General features: G+C 41.8%; 1 protein-coding gene across 3 annotated transcripts in view; it reads right to left on the bottom strand.

The window, feature by feature from the left end:
* Nucleotides 1-5,850, bottom strand: part of LOC126266706 (glycerol kinase) — a 190,084-nt gene extending 184,234 nt beyond the window's left edge. The window contains exon 1 of one of the 3 annotated variants that reach the window (XM_049971150.1): nt 5,634-5,850. The gene's annotated coding sequence lies outside the window, so the exon portion shown is untranslated. Of the gene's footprint in view, nt 1-5,452; nt 5,584-5,633 lie in introns of those variants that run through there. The other 2 variants (XM_049971151.1, XM_049971153.1) reach the window with 2 other exon arrangements.
* Between the last annotated feature and the right edge of the window lie 21,568 nt (nt 5,851-27,418).

The following is a 27,418-nucleotide window of genomic DNA, read 5'->3' as shown; positions in this document are numbered from 1 at the left end:
AAGGCTCACTAACTTGTATGGCAGCATACAGTCAGTCATTTTTTCCTTGCTCCATTAGCTAGTGGAACAAGAAAGAGAATAACTAACAGCGGTACAGGGTATCCTCTGCCATGCACCACATGGTGGCCTGTGGAGTATAGGTGTAAATGAAGGAAAATCATGAGGAACTAACACACATGAAAAGCTTTACTTTAAGTCATTTGCTGGTATTAGTCAAACAAATCTAACTAAAAGACTGGGTTGTTTTGAAATATTTACCCAGACATGTATCTACACCTATGTGTCATCATCCATGCGTCAAATTTTTATTTCTTAAAATTACATCACTAACGAACTGTATTATTATACATCCATTTTAGTGCTTTTTTTTTCAGCGTGTCATCTGCAAAATTTTTTGACTGTTTTGTGTCTCTGGTTGGTGTCTTGATCAACTGCTATTTAGTGCATTGTTTTCACTCAGTTTTCACAAATTTTCACTCTCTACTTCACCTCACATGCATTTTCACAAAGTGTGAGAAAATGTAATCTGAGCAGACACTTCTGACAGTGTACTCGAGCAGCAGAGCAAATACGTTTAAGTTCTGTACTGTTAATAAACAAAGGGAAACTATCTTTACTTAGAGTATCATCAACAGTTTGGATAAAGTGTTACCTTCCTTCATTGCCATGATATTAAAGAGCAGAACAGATAACTTTTTATGGCTGCAGTAGAAGAATATGCACAAAAATCTGATGCAGTTGTCATAAATGACTTCCTAAACCAATACTGGAACATCACAGATGTCTGTGTCTGCATGATCAGGAAAGAGGCCACCACAACTTACTTGAATCGCTCAGACTAGAATGTTGTTCTACTGGCACAAACAAACAAAGTGGAAATAATGAAACTGAAAGTCATCAACTTGATGGGAGTAGTCAGAAAACATTTGAAAAATAATTTGGTCAACAGCACAATTCAGTCTCCTTTTTAGTGGCATGTTCTTAGTAATCCACTAGCTGTTCCCAGCCACATTTTACTGTGGCACTATCTGGTTACACGAAAAAGAAAGAAAACAGAAAAGAAAGCATGCATTTCTAACATGTCTGGGGATTGAGTACATGTCCTAATCTCCTTCTCCCCTCCCTATCTCTGTCATTGTCCTCCTCCTTTCTCCCCCTCTCCATATAATAAAAATACATAGCTCATTTTTGTCTGGCTTTTCATTAGAGCACTGGGCATGACCTACGAAATTTTTGGTAATAACATTTTCCCCTTATAAAGTGCATCAGCCAGCAACCCCCCCCCCCCTTTCCCCCGTCTCCAGCCACTGGGGGTTCGCACACAGCAGCCAGAGACAGTAGTGGTCATGCATGCATGACGAGGTGAGAGTTGCGCTCATGTGAATGTTGTGTGTTTTATAGAAAGAAGCAATCTCTTCACTGTGTCTGTAGGCAAGTCAGTGTCTCCCCTACATGAGGAGTAGCAATCTATCCTTTTTCATAATTTGTTATATGTTCAGAACACTAAAATTAGAAGTCTTAGTGTCATAGCTTCAGACATTTGGACTGAGTCGCATCTAATTTTCTTCCAAACTAGAAAGGTTCCCAATTTGTTGCTTTATGTTAGATGAGAGCTTGTTGAAGACCTTTGCACCAGAGTGCAAAACTCCACTCTATATGGGTGCAATTACAGCATTATTTAAGTCTGTCAGCAAATATGTGCAGAGTCATTTACCGATTACGAAGGTAGCTTACCAGTGTTCTACCAAGTCTACTCTCACAGAAAAGTCATGCATGTTGTCTGGAATCTCGCACTACATGAAGCTTTAGTTCAATAGATGAAAACTCCCAGTTGTGAATTACAAGTGATTAGACAGATTTAAAAATCTGGATAACATATCTGAAATGTCTTCAATACCATCTATTTTTGTAACGTCCAGCTAACTGCTGCTCTGTCAATGGGCTGGATTTTATCAAGAACTGTTTTTAAATGGTTGTACACGAGTTTCTTTGTTACCTTCGGTGAATATTCCATAATAGAAATTTGCTGAGAATCGACAACTCTCGATCAATTACTTTTTTCGAATACTGGGATGGTCCTACAGTCCTGAATACTTACAAGAAGCATTCTCGGCATAATAAGATGATAATTACAATACATATATGGCCATTTTCACAGAAGCGTCCTTTATTATGTGGATTTACCATCAACTTTGGATGAGAGACATTATTGCTCTTGTGATTTACAGTAATCACATATATCTAATCTAATAGTATTTTACATTGTACAGTTTTTATGTGATGAATTTTCATGGAACCTAGACAGGAGGATACTTCCAAGATGAGTGTTGTCTGCAACGATTGTTTACATCTGCATTTTTTCACACACACACACACACACACACACACACCTGCACATAACAGATATACATTTTTCCCATGTGGAATGTTTCCCTCTATTTTTCAGAGCACTGTAGTACTGTAATAGTGCCCAGATTATATCACTAACCGCCCAGCTTTCTTACAAATATTTGGAATATGAAACAAGGTGCAAAAGCAAGACATTCTTGAAATGGTAAATGGTAAAACATAGTAAATTTATTAAAAGAGAAGGCACTGAAAGTCATATCATGATAAGATTTCAAGATGGTACAAATGTTGGCAACTTGTTTCAAATGTTCAGAAATGTAAAATTGTGCACTTGACAGAACATAGTGCCCCATGACTACAATATCAGTGAATCACTGCTGGAATCAGTCATGTCATACAAAGACCCGAGTGTCACAATCTGTAGGAATACGAAAAAGAATGATCCAATAGTGTCAGTCATAGGTAAGGCAAGTGGCAGGCTGCAGTTCTTTGATAAGACACTAGGGAGATGCAATCAATCTACATATGAGACTGTATACAAAACACTCACACAACACATCCTAGAACACCTCTTATGTGTATGGGACCAATACAAAATAGGAGTTACAGGAGATATTAAACAGAAACAAAGAAGGGCAGCACAAATTGTCGCAGGTTTGCGAGACCCTCGGGAGTGTGCACTTGGAAAGTTTCTAGAAGCAACTTTACGTGATAAATTTAGGAATATATTACAGCCCTCTGTTTACTGCTTCCATAGGGATTGCAAAGAGAAGATTAGACAAATTAAATCACACACAGAAACAGTTATGGAATGGGAGAAAACCCAAATAATCAATGAGAAGCACCATTTGCCATGCACTTGACAATAGTTTGCAGAGTAATATCTATAGACAAACAATCTTTTAAATATTGTAGTACTTCAATTATATTTTACAGTTCTGAAATACAGACCATTCACAAAAGTAACAAAATATATGCAAAGGATTTAAATTTACAAGGTAACTCTGAAGATTTTACATCATTGCTCATATCCCTAATAACAAACAGAAAAAGCTAAATATGAAGCCAGCACTATGTTTCAGCTCAGAAAAAAAAGCCATGTGGTTACAAAAGGGAAATCCCACAGAAGATACGTCAAGGAATGGCGAAACTACAATTCTAGCATTTGTAGACTTGGCAAAACTACATTTCTAGCATAGGTAGACTCAGGGAAAACTTTTGACAATGTTGGCTGGAATACTCTCTTTTACATTCTTAAGATTGCAGGTGTCAAATACAGGGAGTGAAAGGCTGTTTACAATTTGTACAGAAACCAGATGGCAGTTATAACAGTGGTGGGACATGAAAGGGAAGCGGTGGTTGGGAAGGGCCTGAGACAACATTGTAGCTTACCCCCGATGTTATTCAATCTGTGTATTGAGCAAGTGGCAAAGAAAACAAAAGAAAAATTTGGAGGAGAAAAAAGAATCCATGGAGAAGAAATAAAAACTTTGAAATTTGCTTACGGCATTATAATTCTGTCAGAAACAACAAACGATTTGGGAGAGCAGTTGAACAGAATGGACAGTATCTTGAATAAAGGGTATAATATGAAAATCAACAAAAGCAAAACAAGGATAATGGAATGTGGTCTACTTAAACCAGGTGATGCTGAGGGAATTAGATTAGGAAACAAGACACTGCAAGTACTAGATGAGTTCTGCTATTTGGGAAGCAAAATAACTGATGATGTTTGAAGTAGGGAGGATATAAAATGTAGACTGGCAATGGCAAGAAAAGTGTTTCTGAAGAAGAGAAATTTGTTAACATCAATTATAGATTCAAGTGTCAGAAAGTCCTTTCTGAAAGTATTTGTATCGAGTGTAGTCACATATGGAAGTGATACATGGACAATAAACAATTTACACAAGAAGAACTAAGAAGGTTAGAACACATAACTCATGAGGAGGTACGGAACAAAACTGGGGAGAAGAGAAATTTGTGGCGGAACATGACTAGAAGAAGGGATCGGTTGGTAGGACACATTCTGAGGCATCAAGGGATCACCAATTTAGTACTGAAGGGAAGTGTGGGGGGGTAAAAACAATAGAGGGAGGCCAAGAAATGAATACAATAAGCAGATTCAGAAGGATGTAGATTGCATTAGATGAAGAGGCTTGCACATGATAGAGAAGCATGGAGAGCTGCATCAAACCTGTATGTGCACAACAACAGCTGACAACACACAAAAGACTGTCCAGTGTAACTGGAACAGTGACAAGTTGAAAAATTTGAGTTTATTTATAAATCTACAAGCACATCATATAATTGATGGCATTTGTGTGTAAGGCCTGTGCATTACCAACATAAATGAGTCATGCCCCACACACATTGTACTCAAATGGTACACTACAGATGAACAAACACATTCACAAGCACATTATATTAACAGCACAAGCTAGGGCAGCATTAACAGGTATTATCTCATCTTTTACTGTTCTAAAATAAAAATGTTGCCTCTACTGCTTTTGTTGGGTGTTTCTGAAGGCATTCAATGACACTCCATACATTTGAGTCAGGAGGATACTAAAGAGATTTATCATTACATATATGTAACTATCTTTGTTTCTTTTTGAGTCAATCACCTCTCAAGGCACGTTGGTTTTATGCACACTTTCGTGGTTTTTCTTAGTTTGCATCAAATACTTGTGTGTACACAACGTTGTAACTTAACACTTTAGATCATTAGGATATAATCAGCAAAAACTGTTTTCTACCACACAGATTCATCTGATTTCCTTTTTACTAAGGGAAAATTTGTTTTGGTTCACAAAGAACGACCCGTTAATAATAACAATAAAGGTCTACCGTACAAAATCGGTGGTTGTTAGCAGTTCATTAATAACTTGTCATTTATGGAAGATCTATCAATTTTGCGAATGGCTCACTTACGACAACTTAACATACCAAGCCTTAATATACTGTACATCTGCTAATCACATTAGATATCGGTGTAATTCTTTAGCCCAGCCATTCATATGTTCCATCACGGGACTCCCAGGGTGAACAGACGTTACGGAAATTTTCAATTTTGTCGGATACAAGGAGATTCGCTTTCCTTTACCTTTTTATTCACATGCGCTTGGATAGGCACTTACGGCACCTTGCGAGGTATTTATGACCTTATCTGGTATTATCCCAAGAACTGGTGTGGAAATACTCTGATAACAACAAGATCATAAGGTAATCGGTAATTACTGTTCAATATAACCATCACTATGTACATAGCGGCCACGACAGCCTACCTTCACTCAACGAACGATTGCACACAGCAACACAGCCAATTTTCTAATGATCACCTGTTGAAACTGTACGTCAAAGCCGTTCTCCGCCGAAGTGAGGCCAATTAACACGATTTGAGTGCAATGGTGTCACATTACTCTTAATGGGTGCGCAATACCATTAACGAACAATACCAAACTAGACAAAAGTGCGACGGCTAAGTGTGCTTATGACTATTCTTTATTAATATGGAGCCATCACCTTGAAACACACACACACTACTGGGTCCACGGGCAAGCCACTTTACTCAAAAACTTTTACACACACCTATTTCGAAAACTTCGCCAAGAAAAATTAAGTCTGTAGATAGTAGTATATAAGCAATGGCCTATTAGGCTTGGATGAAACATGAAAGTCACCGCTTCGATATCATTTAACTATTTGACATAAACATAAATAATGCACGTGTGCCTCATCTTCATGGTCGGCTTTGTTGTAATTAAAGACCACAATTTTTTTTTGTTTTTGGGCCTATTGGGCAAAAGATCAGTACGTTCAATTCCTCTTAAAAGCTTTACCAACGCCACGTGGCAACAGTGAACAGACTGTCTGCACGTTTTCCGCTCTTGATTCAAAACCGAGGTAGTTCCAAATACGACAAGGAAACAAAAAGACAACAACTCTCCTAGCGGTCTGGCAGCGAACTCTAAATGCGAGAACATAAGAACCAGAAAATCCGTATCTTACAGTTGCCGATTTTTCAATACCGCAATCGATTTTTGCACGCATGTAAACGCAGCAGGTTTTGGAAAGTGCTGGGCTGTCAGGTTTCGTCTTGTTTTTAAAAATATTCGGCTAATATGGACGTGTGACCTTTTTCGCACTGAAGGATAAGTAGGTATATTTGACTGAAGATGTTTACACCTCGTCTAACTGAAGAGAAACAGTGATCGTGCTGACTAAATCAGAATCTGTAACAGCTGTTTTCCAGGCGCCATATTTAAATGGGCTAGCAAATACTTTTCACACATTACGCCGGGTTCACACACGCAACGAAAGTATCGCCACAAGCCAAGTCATTCTGGAGTGGCGCTGTGAGCTACCGTTCACACAGGACGCCACAAATTCTTCGTAATTGCGCAGTTTGCAAAATGGCGTCACCTGTCTCAGCTGATTAAACGGCTGTACATATTACTAAATAAGATGTTTTGGTAACATAATAAATGTAAAATATTACTTATCGAAGTGCTTCTCGTCTCTCTAGTCTCGACTACATGTTTTAAGAACCGCTCTGCAGCATCAAACCAAGCAAGGCTGGGTTTATAAATACCGTCTGTAGACGCACCACTCTTAAGTGATTTCAGTACTTTTTTATGTTCATTCATGTAAGCATTTCGAATGCTTCGAATTTTTAATTTTGTTGTAGCTACATCAATTCCAGGTACATATTCACGCATACTGTTTACTATTTAAATTGATGCAGCAGCTCTCAAATTTCTGTCTTTGTATGATTCGCTTTTGAGATTCCAAAGGCATTCTCATTCTTGATACATCTCCAAGAATATCATAATTGTCGCTGTTGACCACTTTTTCGACATATTAATAGCAAACGCACAAACAAGAACGAATACGCACTAGAAAGGTATGAATCCAGCCGCGAGGTAGCAATCGAATGACGTTATTCGATTGTGGAGAAGGCAAAATGGCGCAACAAAGTAGAACCAAGTTCAACTTTTTGTGGCGTGACAAAAGTTGCGCTTCTTAAATGGCGCCACCGAACACTAGGAGTTCACACATGCAACTACAAAGCAACTGCAGTTCGCCATTAGCAGTGGCGATACTTTTGTTGCCTTTGTGTACCCGGCTTTAACACGTGAACTAGACAGCGAAAAACGGTTTTGTAAATTCGCTTTTCGTCCTTCGGAAGATGTGTCGCATGTAAATGTGTAGATGTCGTCATGTATGTATACCTAAGCGCAACTTATAACTGGACTCCCACATACACACACTAAAAACTAAAACCAAACTTCTCCACAACAGGCGATGAAGGCTCAATGGTACCGACCATCCACCGTGTCATCCTCAGACCATAGGCTTCACTGAATGCGGATATGGAGGAGCATGTGGTCAGCACACTGCTCTCCCAGCTGTATGCCATTTTCCGAAACCGGAGCCGCTACTTCTCAAACAAGTAGCTCCTCAGTGTTGCCTCACAAGGGCAAGTGCACCCCTTGTCAACAGCGCTCGGCAGACCCTATGGAAACCCGACCAAGTGCTAGCCCAGCCCGACAGCGCTTAACTTCAGTGATCTGATGTCTGAGAGCAACTGGTGTTAACGTTGGACACACACACACCTACGCACACCCACCCACCCACCCACACACACACACACACACACACACACACACACACACACACACACACACACACCAAAATAGTGGTGTTTCAGGCAGTTGGTAAAATATCTATATATTTTCCGAAAGATAACGATATATACCGGCAATATTATTTCCATCGTTATGCTGATAAATCAATAATAAAATGGCAATATCGAGTGCTGATATTTTTATTTTATAGGCCGGTATTACACTATCAAATTTCTTTGTCCAATATCTGTGTAAAAGAAATTTGATGGTGTAAGAGGGAACTTTAGCTAATGTCGTCAAATATTTGATGATCAAATCTAGGGTCTCGCTGTAGATTTGGTCAAAGAAGTCGCTTGTCTTCTTTTCACTGCAATGTGACATGTTACCACATTGAGCGCTAGCATTGCTACAGAGTTCTGTCATCTGTAGTGTTTTTATAAACGTTGCCGGTAAATACAATTGGTGTGTACAGACAATTACAAAATTAATAGAGCTGTATGAGTCTGATGAGGCACTTTACAACGTGAGGCATCCTGGATACAAAAATAGATTGGAGAGCTGAGCTAACCTAACCTATGTGTGTGAAATCTTATGGGACTTAACTGCTGAAGTCATCATCAGTCCCTAACCTAACCTAACTATCTCATGTAGCAAGGAATCTGAGTGTTACAGTGAGCCTGTCTTCTGCAGATATAGCAGTTCTTAAGTGAGTATTGAGCTTTGTGATATGAGAATACACTTCACTGAGCACATACAGAAATGTATGCTTATCCACTCTTAAGTAATTGATGTACGACTTGACGTCCTCCACTACCAGCTCACATAACAAGTTTTGTTGAATGCTTTTATCGTGTCATCGTAAATCCCATGGCTTCACCCAGGTGCGTTTCATTTTTAATTCCCCCACGTCTCTTCCGCATGTCCACACAGTGCAATTGTGGTACATGCAACTGCTGCTGTTGTTGTCAGCCATCTTGAACCTCGACGAAAAATATGACAGTGTAATACCCCTTTTTAGTGCCACGTCAAAGATCTTTGTCAAATATATTTGACGAATATTTGATCACAACTTTGATCAAATCTTTGACAAAGAAATAGTATAGTGTAATACTGGCCATATTTTTTTTTTCGCAATTTTCGGTACAAATTTGAAGAAGTTCTTTTGAAACTGTAGTAGAACAAAATTTTACTTTCACTGTGTGAAGGAGTATTTCTATTTTTTGAGGTCCAGCATGTCCAATCTTTCTTCACACCACAAAGCACGCTGACTAAAATAACCGTATTAAGCGGTTGCAATCTTATAGCTACAGCAATCAACTACATTCGAAGTTGCTGCCCTGTTGATGATACTGGACTTAAATGTAAAAACAAAGGATATGGAAGGAGATGGTGGTGTGAAACAAGTAGGGAAGAGTGGGTCACTCTGGACCATGGGGCACAATAACTCAGGTAGCATAGTTTCAGTATAAGGTGGTATATTATTTTTTTCTTCTGTGCATATGTTGTCAGTACTGCTCTACTGACTGCCATTTGTTTTCTGCGGGATCTAGTTCCCGCCATTAGTGTTGTACTGGTGATATGTTAGTTTCACGATAGTGAAGTAATTTTTGAAGACGTAGATAGATTGAATTTTCTCCAATCCTTTGTCACCAAATTTTAGAGAAAGTAAATCATTCTAACAATATCAATACTGTATTTTAATGATATAGATCTTCAAATATTACCAATGTTCATACATAACCTCATGTAAGCTTTGTTTGAAATATGTAGTGTTGGGGCACATTGAACCAAGCTCTCCTTGGGCACAATGAGCCATGGTCCATTGTGCCCCAAGAATATCTCAATTGTCCAATACAAGCACTCTCTACTCTGTTTCCTTAGCATGGAAAAACATATGTGTAGGTATTTAAGGTTTTTAAATTACAGACGATCAACAGTCCTATTTTATGTTATCAGGTTTGGATATGGTTCATTCATAATGCAGGAAGACAGACAAAGGTAAAACTGACCATCATGTTATGCAAGATGCTGAATAGGATGCTATTAATAAGGGTATGCCAGTTCACCAAGCAGCTAAATCTCATTCCATGTCTTACCCTACTCTTCGACAATATGTTCAAAACATTAAATGTGGTTCCAGTGAAAGACTAACACCAAACTATGACAATCGTAAGGTATTTTCTGTGGAGCAGGAGAAAGAATTAGTGAAGTATTTGTTGCATTATTCTAAGATGTGCATTGGCGTTGACACTGAAACATGCAGTCACTTATCAAGTGAGCTGGCTTTGAAAAATGGTCTGAAATGTTCTGAGAACTGGATGGAGGGGATGGCTGAGGTACACTGGTTCTATGGGTTCCTGAAACGAAATCCCAGTTTAAGTATCCGAACCCCAGAGGGCTGCAACTTATCCGGAGCAACGTTCTTTAATCGGTATACTGTTTCAAATTTCTTCAAAAACTTGAAAGACCTTTACCTGAGATACCCTACTTTCGATGATGGTACAATGGTTTTCAATCTGGATTAAAGCAGTACCTGATACACTTCCAAAGGTAGTAGCACAAAAGGGAAGTAAACAGATGGCTCAAGCTACTGGTGGAGAACATGGTGTCTTAGTGACCACCTGTTGCATAATCAGTGCAAGCTGTACTTTCATGTCCCCAGCAATGATACTTCCTTGAGTACATTTTAAAGAACATATGATAAGTAATGCACCAACAGGCACGTTGGAGTTAGCAACAAAGACTGACTGGATGAATAGCAACGTTTCTGTGGATGTCATGAAACATTTTATCCACAAATCGAATAGTAGCAAACACAATCCTACGCCTCTAATTTTAGATGCATGCAATCTGTCAATTGAGATAATAGATGTAGAAAAAACCAATTGGGGGCTATTCTCTCTCTCTCTCTCTCTCTCTCTCTCTCTCTATATATATATATATATATATATATATATATATATATATATATATATATATATATACTCCTGGAAATAAGAACACCGTGAATTCATTGTCCCAGGAAGGGGAAACTTTATTGACAAATTCCTGGGGTCAGATACATCACATGATCACACTGACAGAACCACAGGCACATAGACACAGGCAACAGAGCATGCACAATGTCGGCACTAGTACAGTGTACATCCACCTTTCGCAGCAATGCAGGCTGCTATTCTCCCATGGAGACGATCGTAGAGATGCTGGATGTAGTCCTGTGGAACGGCTTGCCATGCCATTTCCACCTGGCGCCTCAGTTGGACCAGCGTTCGTACTGGACGTGCAGACCGCGTGAGACAACGCTTCATCCAGTCCCAAACATGCTCAATGGGGGACAGATCCGGAGATCTTGCTGGCCAGGGTAATTGACTTACACCTTCTAGAGCACGTTGGGTGGCACGGGATACATGCGGACGTGCATTGTCCTGTTGGAACAGCAAGTTCCCTTGCCGGTCTAGGAATGGTAGAACGATGGGTTCGATGACGGTTTGGATGTACCGTGCACTATTCAGTGTCCCCTCGACGATCACCAGAGGTGTACGGCCAGTGTAGGAGATCGCTCCCCACACCATGATGCCGGGTGTTGGCCCTGTGTGCCTCGGTCGTATGCAGTCCTGATTGTGGCGCTCACCTGCACGGCGCCAAACACGCATACGACCATCATTGGCACCAAGGCAGAAGCGACTCTCATCGCTGAAGACGACACGTCTCCATTCGTCCCTCCATTCACGCCTGTCGCGACACCACTGGAGGCGGGCTGCACGATGTTGGGGCGTGAGCGAAAGACGGCCTAACGGTGTGCGGGACCGTAGCCCAGCTTCATGGAGACGGTTGCGAATGGTCCTCGCCGATACCCCAGGAGCAACAGTGTCCCTAATTTGCTGGGAAGTGGCGGCACGGTCCCCTACGGCACTGCGTAGGATCCTACGGTCATGGCGTGCATTCGTGCGTCGCTGCGGTCCGGTCCCAGGTCGACGGGCACGTGCACCTTCCGCCGACCACTGGCGACAACATCGATGAACTGTGGAGATCTCACGCCCCATGTGTTGAGCAATTCGGCGGTACGTCCACCCGGCCTCCGGCATGCCCACTATACGCCCTCGTTCAAAGTCCGTCAACTGCACATACGGTTCACGTCCACGCTGTCGCGGCATGCTACCAGTGTTAAAGACTGCGATGGAGCTCCGTATGCCACGGCAAAGTGGCTGACACTGACGGCGGCGGTGCACAAATGCTGCGCAGCTAGCGCCATTCGACGGCCAACACCTCGGTTCCTGGTGTGTCCGCTGTGCCGTGCGTGCGATCATTGATTGTACAGCCCTCTCGCAGTGTCCGGAGCAAGTATGGTGGGTCTGACACACCTGTGTCAATGTGTTCTTTTTTCCATTTCCAGGAGTGTATATATATATATATATATATATATACCTCAAACAAACTGCAGCCTCTAGAGGTAGGAGTGTGCCCTTCATTCAAGAGAACTTATTACTCAGCATTAAATTCAAAACTACACAGGAAAGGCACTCCTCTCACTATTTTTGATACAGCTGCATGTGTGAAAATTGCTCATAGCAGATCAATGACATCCATTAACGTATGTATGGCTTTCAAGAAATGTGGAATATTTCCATTTGATGAAGACATCTGCATTGCTGAAGACTTTATGGTCAGCGAAGTAACAGACACATCTGTGGAGGCAAACAGAACAACTTCAGATGTTAACTCTCTCCATCATATCAAGGATGCACAATCTGCAGGGCAAGCCTCAGTCAATGTGAGGCAGTCACAAGATCTGCAGCAAGCAGGACCATCTGCTGTGGTTAACGCCCAAACAGCTTTTCCTAATGGAGTTTCACCTGAAATAATTCGAGGATATCCAAAATCAGAGATCAGAAAGAAGAGCAATAAATGTAATAGAGGATGAAGTTTAATTGCAACTGATACACTGGAGGAAGCCACAAAACATCCCAATAAGAAGGTCAACCTTTATCTTTATGAGCAGGAATCAGATGACTACATTAGTGAGGCGCATTATGAAGAGAGCGATGTCAACGTGGATGTGTCTGGTGAAGCTGAGTACAACTTTGAAGACTTAGACAAATTACCAGAAACAGATGATTTCGTTTTGACCAAATTTGAACTGTAAAACAAAACACCCATTTACTATGTGGGGAAGATTTTGAAACTGAAGGATGATGCAGGTGACTATCAGGTATCATTTTCGAGAAAAAGTTAAAAAATGGGAAGGACGTTTTATTTTCCTCAGGTAAGGGATGAAGCTGTTGTTCCATCTAGCAACATACTTTAAATGCTCCCACGACCTGATACTGATGTGGTGACAAAGAGACAAAAATCATATTTCAAATTTGGAATCAGCTTGGAGGCCATTGATGTTCAGTAATTCCAAAATAAGTTACATGATTGTGTGCCTAGAGATTTAATTATATGATTCACACTTGGAATATATGTAAACATTATGTTTAAAGTACATTTACACTTATTTTGTATGCTAAACTGGTTCTTTCAATGAACCTGTTTAAAGTGGTTCATTGTACGCCACATGAGGGACACAATGAACCATTTACCAAATTTTCTGCAAAGGTATCAGCTTAAAAGCTATAAACGACAATGCAATCATATAAGGCCATTTTATACTTGAATGATTAAACTGTAACATCTGTAAATCACAACACTGTAATAAAATTATTGGGTGAGTAACAAAGAGAAATATTTTTATGGTTCAATGTGCCCAACTCTCCCCTATGTGTGTCACAAAAGAGGAAGTCCAATTGCAATGCTGTTGGAAGGGGGGGGGGGGGGGGAGTAGCACACCAGTTACGATAAAAAGCAATCTTTAACGCAACTGGTGTGATACTTCTTCTCATCAGCATTCTTTAGAAACAGTTGCTGAAAATTATGAACAAAAATCTAAATGACGAGAAAGGCCTTTGCGGTTGGATGGAGGCGTGTTTGGAGAAATACTGACGTAATCGGCGCTTCGCGTTACCAACAGAAACTGCAGCGTTTAGCTTCACCATGCTGTTTGGACACTACAACTGTTAGATCGCTAGCGTTGGCAGAAATTAAAAAAACAAAACAGGGAAGTAGACATGAAGTGTTTCAAACGAATCCGATATGTGACGAAATCGAGCGTCGGACTTATAGGACAGCTTTTATTATGCCACTTACATTCAGTTACTGTTGCTAGCAAAGTGGTTATCGCCACGTGTGAACGTGCATCGTTTTCCTCTCAATTCTTATACTAAGGGTGTTACGCAGGCTGTTAGTCTGTTGACGTACAGAATACCTAACAATAAATCAATGCTTAAATATACAGCTCTAAAACCGGCATTATATTTACAGTTTGAAGCCGATATTTTTATGGGCCGGCACGTCAATACTTTTTCCATCGCTGTGTCGACATTCTTTTTCGCTTTCTCGACATTTAGAGATTATACATTGATATTTTTTCAATATAAATATATCGGATTCCCCATATTTTTAAAATATCAACAGCCGAAATGCGTACCACCACAGTGATCGTTGCAAAGTACGAAAAATACGAAGTTCTTCACACCACAAAGCAGGCTGACTACAAAAACCGTACTAAGCGGTAGCAATCTTATAGCTACAGCAATCAGCAGCATTCGAATTTGCTGCCCTGTTGATTTATTTACTTATTTATTTAGTCCTTCAAATCCTACATGTACAGAATATATAGAAGGATATTGGACATGGTTAGGTCTTTACAAGATAAAATACAGTTTGTTCTGTAATCCTAAGGACTAGATATTGAAGTAATTTAGCAAAGAAACAAACATTAGAGGCAACATACAAAGTATAATATTTATAATGCATCTTTGTTTTTGTTGTTTAGTTTCTAGGTACTCTGCCAGACTGTAAAAGCAATGATCAATTAAATATGCCTTTAGTTCAGTCTTAAAACTACTGAGTTTCGTTACTGAATTAATATGGATAGGCAGAGTATTGTAAATTTTTATCCCAGTATGTAGAGTGCCTTTTTTGTGCAGTGATATTCTCACCTGTTTCATACGAAGGTCAGATTTTTGCCTTGTATTGTATGCATATATATCTTCATTTTTTAATAAGATATCTGAATGTCTATTAATATATTGTTTGTTGAAAACTGATTTTTCGTAGATAAAATGCAAGGAAAAGGGAGAATTGACAGTTTTTTGAATATGGGTCTGCATGATTTCGTATTGTTTACCCCTTCAATAATACTTAATATTCTCGTTTGCATCCGGAAAAAATTAATGTTTGTTGTTACATTGCTTCAGAAGATTATGCCATATTTAATTACAGAATGCACATAGTAGTAGTTTACATTTAACAGGCTGGCTTTGGTGCAACAAGTTTTTAAGATCCTTATCATGTAGCAGGTTTTGCCTAGTTTTCTTTGCAAATATTCAATGAGTACCTCCAATTTTGTGTTGTTCTGGAGCCAGAGTCCCAGAAATTTTGTGCTGTCAACACTTTCAAGAACTCTGTCCCTTAGTTCTATTTGTATGTTTGGGTGGCGTCTTCATTTTAGATTACAGAAGTTCAGTACTACTGTCTTTTCTTTGTTTATAATTAGCTTGTTATAGCTGAACCACTGTTCCACACTGTTCATTGTTTGGATAGCGGAGCCTTTTAGTTTTTCTTCTGTTTTGCCACTAATAAGGAAGCTTCTGACGTCTACAAATTGGAGGGTAGTTTGGCAATATTTGTTGTATATAAGATCATTGAAATAGAGGAGAAACAGAATGAACCCTAATACTGATCCTTTGAGGGACACCATATTTCACATTTTTACATCCTGAATAGTAGTAGCTGATTTTGTTATGGTCAGTATATTGCACTTCAATCACCTGTTTGTGACCATATAGGTATATCCTGAGCCACTCATTGGATATACCTTTAATTCCTAAGCTTCTGATGAAGGGTATTATGGTCAATGACGTCAAAAGCTTTGGATAAATCAAGACATATGCCCATCACAAACTCACTCGCATCCAGTTTAGTGTAGATTTCATTAAGAAATTCAAATATTACACTTTTAGTTGAGTAGCCTTTCCTGAAACCATGCTGTGAGGGGGAGAGAATTTTATTTTTATTTAGGATATCAGACAATCTCTTCTAAAATTTTTGGAAATACAGGCAGTAGGGCTATAGGTCTATTGAAACATCTTCTGAATTTCCTTTTTTGAGTAGTGGTTTCTGTTTTGCTGTTTTTGAGCAGGAAGGGTAGGTTCCTGATGCCAGTGAGCTGTTGCACAAGTGTGTCAAGGGTTCAGCTAAAGCAATACAGCATTTTTTTAATAATTGCCTATGGTATTCCATCAATTCCATATGAGAACCCTGTTTTTGAGGTTTTTATAGCTGATAAAATCTCTTCAGTATTTGTGGGTGAAAGGAACAATGATGCAGACACGTTTCTCAGGCTAATGGATGATGCAGGAAATATTTTGCTGTGTTTTTCCAGTCCACTCACCAACTGTTCACTTATGTTTGCAAAACATTAGTTGAAGGTCCCTGCAATTTTTGTTTGGGAAGAAATCATTTGCCCTTCATAACATCAGTTTATATTTTTATATTGTTTGGTTTCACTTCTTTGATTTTTATAACTTCCCATATAGCTTTAGATTTGTTTTTTGAATTTTCAATGTATTTGTCATTTGCCATTTTTTTAGCTTTCCTTACAATCTTTTTGAGGATTCTCTTATAATTCTTCAGGTACAAATGAAATTCATGGGGCGTGATCTGTGTCTCTGCTATATTGTGTAATCTTCTTTTCTCTGCACAAGAGATATAATACCTGTTGTAATTCATTTGTTGTTTTTGAAGTTAAGTTGACAATTTTGTTTTTTAATGGAAATCCAGCTTCAAAGTATGGCATGAAGATTTGCATGAATTTTTCAAACTTTTTGTTGGTATTTTCACAAGCATACACTTCATACCAGGTTTCTTCACTTAATCTCAGTTTGTTAGTGAATTTTCTTGCTAAGCTTACATGTAAAGACGAAGGATAAGGAAGGAGATGGTGATGTGAAAAGCCAAGTGTGTTGAACGTGTACATAAGTGACATAAAAGTGTTTATTTGTACTCCAAATAACCTAACATAATCTTCATGAATTTCTCATTGGGTGATTTATATATTGGTTCACACTTTCCTGGAATAATACGTAAAATTGTTCATTGTGGCAGCTGAGTACTATATTGAAAGCTTGAACAGCTTTTCCCTGTTGCTAAAAATCTTACGTTAGCCATAAGACCATCTTTAGCAGAATGAGCATTTATGATTTAGAGAATGAAACACTGCACCAGTTACATAATTTCTTTTCTTTCCTTATTTGCGATTTGCGCAAGCCTTTGCGAACATTTATTCTCATAATCAATAGCAAATATTTACATAGGTATTTTATACGATGTTTCGGAAAATCGCCCTGAGGAAATCTGTCCGACTGTAGTTGACCATAATAACAACTGCAGGACAAAAGAGGCGGAACAACACACACACACAAACACTACATAAAACACCTATGTGCATATTTCCTAATGAGAATAAATTCTCTAATACCGTCATATTAAGCATGAAAAATACGTAACTAGCGCAGTATTTCATTACTGAAGTCATAAAAAACATCGATTACAATGAATGAAATTAAGAAATGGCATTTCTTAAATGACTGTTGCGTATGCAAATATTAGAGACCACTTTCACGAGGGCAAACTGTAATGTTTGTTCGCTCATTCTCAAATAATTTTTGTTGTCCTTAATGTCCTTGCACTGTAGTTCACAAAGCAAATTCATGTGAACACTTCGAGCTTCTCCACTAGCTGTCGATGGTTTCACCCACAATCGTTTGCATTTCTGTCTTTCCAACAACGTGCTCACCACCAATAAATGCTGTTTGTTACTGTTTGTCATCCTTTCCCAAACAAGTATGATTTTTACGATCGTGTGATAGCTCCATTGGAGTAGTTTGGTGAAAGAAGTTTCACAAAATCTTGTTTGTGTCGGCCAGCTGTTAACACTACATTGCTGACGTCACACAGACATATGCTTTACCTGTATTTATCTTAGGCCATACACACAACTAATGTGACATCACAGCTTACATTAGTGGCATCATGAGCTACCAATCTCACAGGACGTCACAAATTCTAAGCACTTGGTGTCAACTGAATTTATAATAGGTGGGTATCAATGTTATAGTGTAGGATATCGCATTAGAGCTATGACAACAGTTAAATACAAGGAAGATGAATACAAATATTGTAACCAAAAATGTGTTTCTCACAGCAGTAAATCAAGGGCCATAAACACATTTATAAAAGAAATAATAATGATGAAAATGCTGTTCAATACTGCAAATTAACTAACATCTGGTGTGTAAATATTATCTCCTCTCCGGGGGACACTATCTTGACAAAGCATGTCTGTGCAGCTGGAGAGGCTTGGGTATCTGCGTGAAGCTGAGGGCTATGCCGAAGATAGAGGACCTACTGCCAGAAAGGCCACGGTCAACGGATCAGACTAAGAGCGCCCCACAACGTCCCATCTTCCCTGTCCACTCCTAGTCCTACCCAACTCCCTGACCCAACCCAAAGTGTGACGTGATCCATGCCGAGGGGTGCATGGCACATGGGAAGATGTGTCGCAAACTAAGCCTCACCGATAGTAGGTGACCTCCCTGAGTAAGTAGCCTTACACTGTGTGGGGTATTCATGTGGACCTTGTAATCCCCAAATGTAGTGGGACCAATATGGACATGATTAAAGACAACATAGAGAAACAAACTAACACCTCAGAAATCCAAACATCGTGATCAGTACTGATGGAAGACATTCCCACTACTGAATCAGGGTCTTGATCTGAGCCAGAAGTGGGAACTGTAACAGAGAAGCTAACCAGATTAAGATCAAAGGCTTGTCTGGGGCCCAGATGAGGAAACTACTCAGGGGACAGAGGAAAAAGAAAGGGAAACAATGGCTTCCTGCAGACAAGTGGAGGGAATTAAAGGGATTTGAACCTAAGAACCCCAGGAAGAAATTGTCTCAGGTTGAAGGGGAGAAGCAGACCCCCACTACATTAACCACAGGTAGCAAGCGGATAAGGGAGGAATCAAAGACTCCCTCCTCCCTGGATAAGCGAGTCCAGAAAAAATCGAGGCAAGAAATAGGGAAACAGGCCTATAGTACTGCCATCTCGGTTTTTAGCATGGTACTTATCCAGGAAGGCTATCAACTAGTGGCCATCACCTATCAGTAGGAGGAATTGGTACAGATGGCCCTCTTTGAAAAGATTGGGAGGGGGGGAGGGAGCTGGCACAGGACCCAACTTTAGGAGGGTGTATCTAGAACGTGGTGTACACATTTTTGTCTGTGAGGGGGTGCACATGGTGGAATGGCTTAAGTACAAGGTGCCCATGATATCCGCGTGGAAGATTGAAAGCTGCTGGTTAAGACAACAGCGGAGCTTCTTAAGATCGCAAAGATATCAATATGGGTACCAAAGATCCTTAGGAAGTCTCTCCTAAAACACTGTTCGGGAAAATAGAGGCCCATAACCCAAAAGTCTCGACAGAAGATTAAGAGTGATCTACAAGAAGGTTGAACTGGAAGGAGTTCGGAGAGAAGTCCCTGAAGGCAATGTGGGAGCAGGACCTGAAATTTTTTTAGGGTTCTCGCAGATCACCGTCAGGGTTCTCAAAGACCTCAAAGATGGCAGCAAGTTGGAGGCTGGAGGTGCTGCAGAGTATGTGTAGCACAGTAAAGGGGCCTCTGCTGCCCTACGTCGATGCCTGGGGGGGGCAGGAAGTGGATATGGCCATGATATAAGAACCCTATCAGGCCTCGGTGACACTGGAGGTAAGCTGATCTATGCTAGAAATCTAAGAAGCTCCAGAAAATGCATCTATGAAGGAAATGGAATTTCTTTCATGCCAATGACGGATTTCTACTCTAGGGATTTGGTGACCATTAAAATGGAGCAATGTGAGGAAGGTATTACGAGGGAAATTGTTTTGGCCTCAGCATACCTCCCTTACGAAGACACCTCTCCTCCTCTCTTGGAGGTGAGGAGACTGGTAGAGACTTGTCATCGGCAAGGTGACGAACTGCTAGTGGGATGCGATGTCAATGCCCACAACCTAGTGTGGGGTAGCAAGGACACCAACAGTAGAGGTGAGTACCTTCTTGAATTCCTTTTGCTTAACAACTTTGAGGTCCTGAATAGGGGCAATGAACCTAAATTGAGGAATAGCAGAACGGAAGAAGTTCAAAAAAATGGTTCAAATGGCTATGAGACTTAACATCTGTGATCATCAGTCCCCTAGAACTTAGAACTACATAAACCAAACTAACCTAAGGACATCACACACATCCATGCCCGAGAAAGGATTCGAACCTGCGACCGTAGCAGTCGCGCGGTTCCCACTGAGCGCCTGAACCGCTAGACCACCGCGGCCGGCAACGGAAGAAGTAATTGACATACCCTTTAGTTCCATGATGATGGGCAGCTATGTCAAACAATGGCATGTGGTGCTGGAGCCAAACTCATCAGACCACATGTACATTAAATTCAAGCTTAAAATGGGAATCAGACAGACCATGATCTATAGGAATCCCAGGAAAACAGACTGGGAGACATATAGGAGGGACCTCAATTTAGAATTATCGAAAATTAAAACCTTGATAAGGAATCCAGTAGAATTGGAGGAAGCTGCAGAGGCTGTTACCTCTGTCATAGTAACCTCATATCAGAACAACTGTACAATCACCAAAAAGTGCACAAATAGGAGTGTGCCTAGGTGGAATAACAACTTAGAAATGCAAAGAAAACAGGTACAGAGACTGTTTAATATTGCGAGACGTAAAGGACAACGGGCCCTTGTCAACTACAATCTTGCAATCAGACAATCAAAGGACGCATCCTGGTAGGTATTCTGTGAGGAAGTGGAGAGCACAGCTGCTCAAGCCAGACTTCTCAGAATCCTCACTAGAGTACCAACCAATCCATGAGGTATGTTGAGGAAGGAGGATGGAGAATATACAACGATAGCACAAGAGATGCTGGAACTGCTCCTCAGGACTTTCTCTCCTCAGTATGATTTGCCAGATGACACACTCCAGAATGTGATCCCAGAGAGACAACGGTCCTCAGGCACTCGAAGAGAGGACTGGGAATCAGCCAAGGAGTGTGTGAACTTTAATAAAATTCAATGAGTGGTGGGAACATTCCATCCATTCAAGTCACCTGGTCCAGATGGAAGTTTTCCAGCTTTCCTACAACAGCCAGGAGAGAATCTCATAAGAGTCCTATGCAGGCTATTCATGGTTAGCTTAGCAGTAAGAATTATTCCCAGTGCTTGGAGAGCAGTGAAGGTTGTCTTTATACCAAAGCCACGGAGAATTGATCATACCAAGGCTAAGGATATGAGACCAATCAGTCTGTCTTCCTTCATTCTCAAAACATTGGTAAAAGTGGTTAATGTATATGTTGGGGAGAGGAGGCTAAGTAGGGCCCCTCTACATTCAAACCAGCATGCGAGTCAGCTCTCCGCCAACTCGTCGGGAAGGTGGAGAAAGCACTCCACTCCCAAGAAATAGCTCTCTGCATCTTCCTGGATATCGAGGGGGCCGTCAGTAACACGACCTTCGATTCCATGGTAAGGGCAGCAGAGGTGCATGACCTGGGGACCACTATATGCAGGTGGAGTAGGGTCATGATTAGTGAAAGAAGGGTAGAAACTACCATGATAAATGAAAACGTGGTAATTAACACCACTAGGGGCTGCCCAAAAGGAGGAGTTCTGTCCACTCTATTGTGGAATCTAGTGGTGAACGAACTCATCAAGGAACAAAATTCCAGACAATGTTTCTGCCATGGGTATGCAGATGTCCTTGCATAGTAGTACTTGGCAAATTTACTGACACAGTTAGAAATATGGCATAAAGAGGATTGGACAATGTACAAAATTGGTGCATTAAACAAGATCTGAGGGTTAATCCTAATAAGATTGTTGCGATGTCATTTACAAATAGACACATGCAACACTCAAGTTGGAATCTGAAGCTCCTCAGTGGAACTCTGTCTGTGAAGGGGATAGTGAAATATTTAGTGGTAACCTTAGATGAGAAGCTCACATGGGTCCCTCACATTAAGAGTATCTGCTCCAAGGGAAAAAGTACCCTGGTGAGCACTAGATGGGGTTGTGGCAAAAACTGGGGCCTAAGCCCCAGGGCAATGCACTGGATATACACCACATTGGTCAGACCTAGGACTTCCTACAGGGCCGTAGTGTAGTGGGAGAAGGTAGAACAGCGGGTTGCAGCTAAGGAGCTTGCTAAGGTGCAGAGACTGGCCTGCTTAGTCATAACAGGCAGAATTAGCAGCACACCAGCTATACGTGCCTCCACCACACCTTTGGGTCAAGATGGAGACAGCAGCTGGGGCAAACAGACTTAAAACTGGCAAAAACTGGGTCTCATTCGGATATCCAGAAGCACACACTAACATAGCGAGTGAGGTAAATATAGGAATGGCTGGGGAAATGCCTGCCGACTATATAATAACTCCCAACTGCTTTGACAAACCTTACACTATAATAATTGGAAGCAGTGAGCAGTGGGAAAAAACAATTCAACACTGTATGGTGGACATTGTTTGGTTTAGCGATGGGTCGAAGTCAGACCAAGGTGTTGGGGCAGGGGTGTATGGGCTTCAGACTGGCAGGCATCATCTCTCTAGGAAAACTGGCCTCTGTATTCCAAGCTGAAATTACTGCAATCAGGGCATGTGTGGAGAAGAATGTGCATAGGTGCTACAAGGACCATAGCATCTACATCTATTCAGACAGCCAGACAGCTCTGAAATCATTTGCAGCTCCTGCAACAAGATCTAAGATTATTGCAGAATGCCACAGGGCTCTGATGAAGTTAGGGGGAAGTAATAGAGTAAACCTGTGTGTCCCTGGCTACTCAGGGATCTGTGGCAGTGAGCAAGCCAAGAGGTTTTCTAGGATGGGGGCAACAATTCCATTTATTGGACTGGAACCTGTCTTGACAATCACCAAGGCTATGATTAAATTAGAACTATGGAATTGGCTTAGTAAACAGGACATACGATATTGGACCAAGGTCCATAAACAGAAACATGGTAAGGCAATGATGTCCAAGCCATGTTTTAAAAAAAGCTCTGTAATCGTGGAATTGAACAGGGAAGATATCAAACTCATGAATGGACTGATGACTGGCCATGGGAATTTCGAAAAACACCTACACACAATGGGTATAAGGGAAGAGAACCCCAAATGTAGGATCTGTGATTATGGTGAAGAAACTGCATCACGCCTAATCTTCATATGCATGGCACTGGAGAGTAAAAGATACAGAATCTTCGGGACAGCTAGACCTGAAGAAATTGTATCTAACAAAAAACTGCTAGAGCGAATCTTGCACTATTTAAGGGCACTGGTTGGCTTTACTAGATAGACAGGGAGGGATACCACATAATAAAATAAGTTTTGGTGTGGGTAGTGGTGGGTTACACCTAAGCTGTTTTAGCTTCCATGTTAAAATCAAATCAAATATTATCTGCAGACAAGCCACACTCCCAAGAATTTAGAGTCTTATTATATCTGTTGATGTAGGCATTTAAAATAACTAATTTTTGGTTTAATAGTTGCCACATCACGCTCACGGACTATCACAAAATCCACAATTTACACAGGACTTGGTCTCACAAATCATAAAGTTTATATGACTCGCATTCATGGTTACATTTTTTTTTATTTATTGAATTTCTATTCCACCCCTCCAGAGGGGGAGTGGGCTGGCAGCAGCTTACAGAAGAGTTAAAAACAGAACAAGGAGATACCAAACAATAAAAAAACAGGCGATAAATAGGGGACTTTTTGAAAACTGTAAAATGGCAGACAGTTGTGGAAGTTAAAATATAAAAATATGGGGCTGACGATGCTACTGAAGACACACAGTAAGTAGACAGGCACAATTAAAAAAAAGAAAATGGCACCAGTCTGGTTTCTTTTGGCAACACTTAAAAATGGGATGCACAACACTAAACACTCACTTAAACACTGCATTATAGAGTAGACACAAAGATAACACACCACAGCCTAAGGCAGATAAATGGGGGGGGGGGAGGACCCAGACAGATGAGGGGAAAAAGGGGGGAGAGGAAAAGTAAAAAGGGGGGAGCCAACGGAGGGAGAGGATACATAAAACAGGGGCAGGGCACACGCCGAGAAGGAGTGGGGAAGGCATGAAGGCAGAGGAGGGGAACTCAAAAGGACTCAAGGGAGAGAATGGAGTGAAAGAGAGGGTAGGCAGAAAAAACAGGAGAAGGTGGGGGGAGAGGAAGCCTGGGAAAGGGACAAATGTAGGGAGGGGGAGGTCAGGATCAGAGTTGATAGAAGAGATAAATGGAGGGGGAGAGAGGGGGAGAGGTCATCATCCGGGAGGGGGAGTTGACTGAAGCCACCTTGGCAAAAAAGGAGATGAAGGGTGTAGAGGTGGAGGGTAGGGGGACACAATGGTGAAGGCGTGGCAGTAGGTAGGAGTTGGAGAGGAGAGGAGCAACCAGGATATGTTGAGATCAAGTCTGCAGAAAGTGTATAGGACTCGGATATGTTCAAGGAAAAGAAGCAGATGGAGGAACAGATTCAGGTCATAGAGGATCCTCGTGGGGTACGAGAGGCGTATACAGAAGGTGAGGTGGAGTGCATGGCGCGTGAGGATCTGGAGGGACTTACAGAATTTGGGGGTGGGGGCGGATATCTGGGCAGGACTGGTATAACAGAGGATGGGATGGATCAAGGATTTGTAGGTGTGGAGGATGGTAGAGGGGTTCAACAACCAAGTCCAGCCAGGGAGGAGTTTAAGGAGATGGAGGCAGTTGTGGGCTTTGGATTGAATAGAGCAGAGATGAGGGATCCAGGTGAGGTGACAGTCAATGATGAGTCCAAGGTAGGTGAGAGTTGGGGAGAGGTGGAAGGAAAGGTGCAGATGGTAAGGGAAAAACCAAGGGACCAGAAGAAGCAAGTGGTATGACCTACGATTATTTCCTGGGTCTTGGAAAGATTGATTTTTAGGAGCCACTGGTTACACCATGTGGCAAATCGGTCAAGATGATTCTCAAGAAGGCGTTGGGACTGTTGAAGGGTAGGAGCGAAGGCAATGAAAGCGTTTTCTTCATGCTTACTGCAGGAGGTGGACTGGAGTGGAGTGTTGGGGCATATCTGCTGTGCACAGGAGGTAGAGGAGAGGGGAGAGGGGTGAGCCATAGAGCACACCTGCTGAGAGGTAGAAGGTGCAGGAATTGGTGTTATGGAGGGGCAGCGAGAGAGGAAAGAGGCAATCAGACGGATATAGTTGACAGGAAGGGCATAGGTCTAGAATTTAAACAGGAGACAGGATGCCATATGCGACTGTAGGCTTTTTTGAGGTCTAAGGAGACAAAAATAGTGGAGCAACGGGAGTTAAGTGGGAGGGAGAGGAGATGGGTAAGGCATAGGTTTTGGTTGTCAGCAGAGACGGAAGTCGAAAGCCACATTGGGTGTTGGAGAGGAGATGGTGTCAGTGGAGGTGGTGATGGATGCAGCAGGTAAGGATGGATTCCAAGAACTTGCTGAACACCGAGGTGAGACATATAGGTGATAGGAAGAGGCATCAGACAGAGGCCTATTATGTTTGGGGAACATCAGGATACAGGAGATTTTCCACAGGACAGGGTAGAAGCTGGTGGCAAGAGTTATGTTGAAGAGAGCGGCAAGCACTGCAGGGAAGGAGGGAGGGCAGTGAGGGCGTTAGGTAATGTGGTCGTTGCCGGGGCTGGTGTTGCGTTTAGTGCAGAGTGTGAGGCTGATGTCCTGTTTAGTGATGGGAGTATTAAGATCTGATGGTGGTTTGTGGCCCAAGTACTGGAAGCTAGGAGCAAGGGGAGGAGCAGAGGTATTGATGACGTCGTGGAAGTGAGAATAATCGAACTGGGGATCATCTGGAATGGAAAAGACATCAGATAGGTGGGAGGCAAAGTGGTGGGGCTTACTGTGGTTGTCAGGAAAGGGGCAGTCATGAAGGATGAGAGGATACTGTGGGGTAGGGCAGTTTCCAGCAAGGTGGTGGAAAGCAGACCAATACTTGGAAGAGTTTACAGGGAGCATGGCGTTGAGTTGTGTGCATGTCTTTCGCCACGCATGACGTTTCTTCACAGTAAGCATGTTGCAGATGTGTCGTTGTAATTGCTGGTGGCGGGTGAGTGTGTCCCGTCACGAGCATGGAGGAAGGAAGGGTAGAGGCGATGGGATTCCCAAAGGAGAAGGGTAGCCTGTGGGAGCAGGGAGGTTGGATGGCTTTGGTAGGGATAAAGGGCTGTGGTATCAGTCGAGGTCTGGTGAAGGAAGGTAATGGTTCTGTAGATGTTATCGGAAGATTGGACGGTAGGGTTGTGGCATTGTACCTGGGTGCGTATGGAGTCCCATAGGCATCCCAGTTGGTGTGGCAGTAATCATGGACAATTTAGGAGGAATGTCAGGGTGAGGAACGGGGCGGGGACAGCGACCATCAGACATAGTGAGGAGGACAGGACTATGTTAGCTGCCAATTAGGTAAGGACTTCTGCGGTGATGCGCCCAAGGAAGTTGGGAGAGGCTAGGATCACATCAGGAGTGGTGTTATATTTGGGTCGGGTGTGTTGGTGGAGGGGAACCAGGTCCCCCTGGAAGGTGGTGATAAACCAATGCCACTGCTGAAGATCGACAGGAGCATGGCTGTGGATATTGAGGTCTGCAGCAATAATGTAGGTGGAAAAAGTGCAGTCAATGTGTGACAGGAAATCGTTTGGGATGGGGGTACAAGAGAGGATGTAGGTGGTGGGACAGGAGATGGTAAGGGTGGGGAAGAAAGGGCTCAGGGTGAGATGCTCAATGGGACTATTGAGAAAATGTTGGGGCCAAACAGGGAGGTGTTTAAGGTGGCTGATAGCAACCCCACCACAAGCTAGAGGGTATGGGTTATCAGTGCAGTGGAGGGTTTAATGGGCTGTGGAGATGGAGAAACAGGGTTGGAGGAAGGTTTCATTTAGGCTGGAGCCATCCACGCAGTGTTGATTGAGGGTGTGGAGGAAGTGGAGTTTGTGGGAGGGCAAGGAGAGAATATTATGGTAAAGGATACTGTAAAGTTGTCACACCATGGTAGGGAAGGTTTAGCCAAGGGTGGCAATGGGATAAAGGTGAAATGGGCCTGGTTGTGGGAGTAAGTGGCATAGGAGAAAGACGGAATGGACAGTAAGGGCGATCTGGGAAAGAGTGTGTGTGTGTGGGGGGGGGGGGGGTGGAAGGGGTGGATGTTTTGTAGGACAATGGTGACAAAGTGCAGTAGGAGAGCAGAGTATGTTGTTGGGTTGGATGGGATCATCT

Source organism: Schistocerca gregaria, chromosome 4 (assembly GCF_023897955.1).
Source record: "Schistocerca gregaria isolate iqSchGreg1 chromosome 4, iqSchGreg1.2, whole genome shotgun sequence".
Classification (NCBI taxonomy): domain Eukaryota; kingdom Metazoa; phylum Arthropoda; class Insecta; order Orthoptera; family Acrididae; genus Schistocerca; species Schistocerca gregaria.
This window is presented reverse-complemented; position numbering and strand designations above follow the sequence as displayed.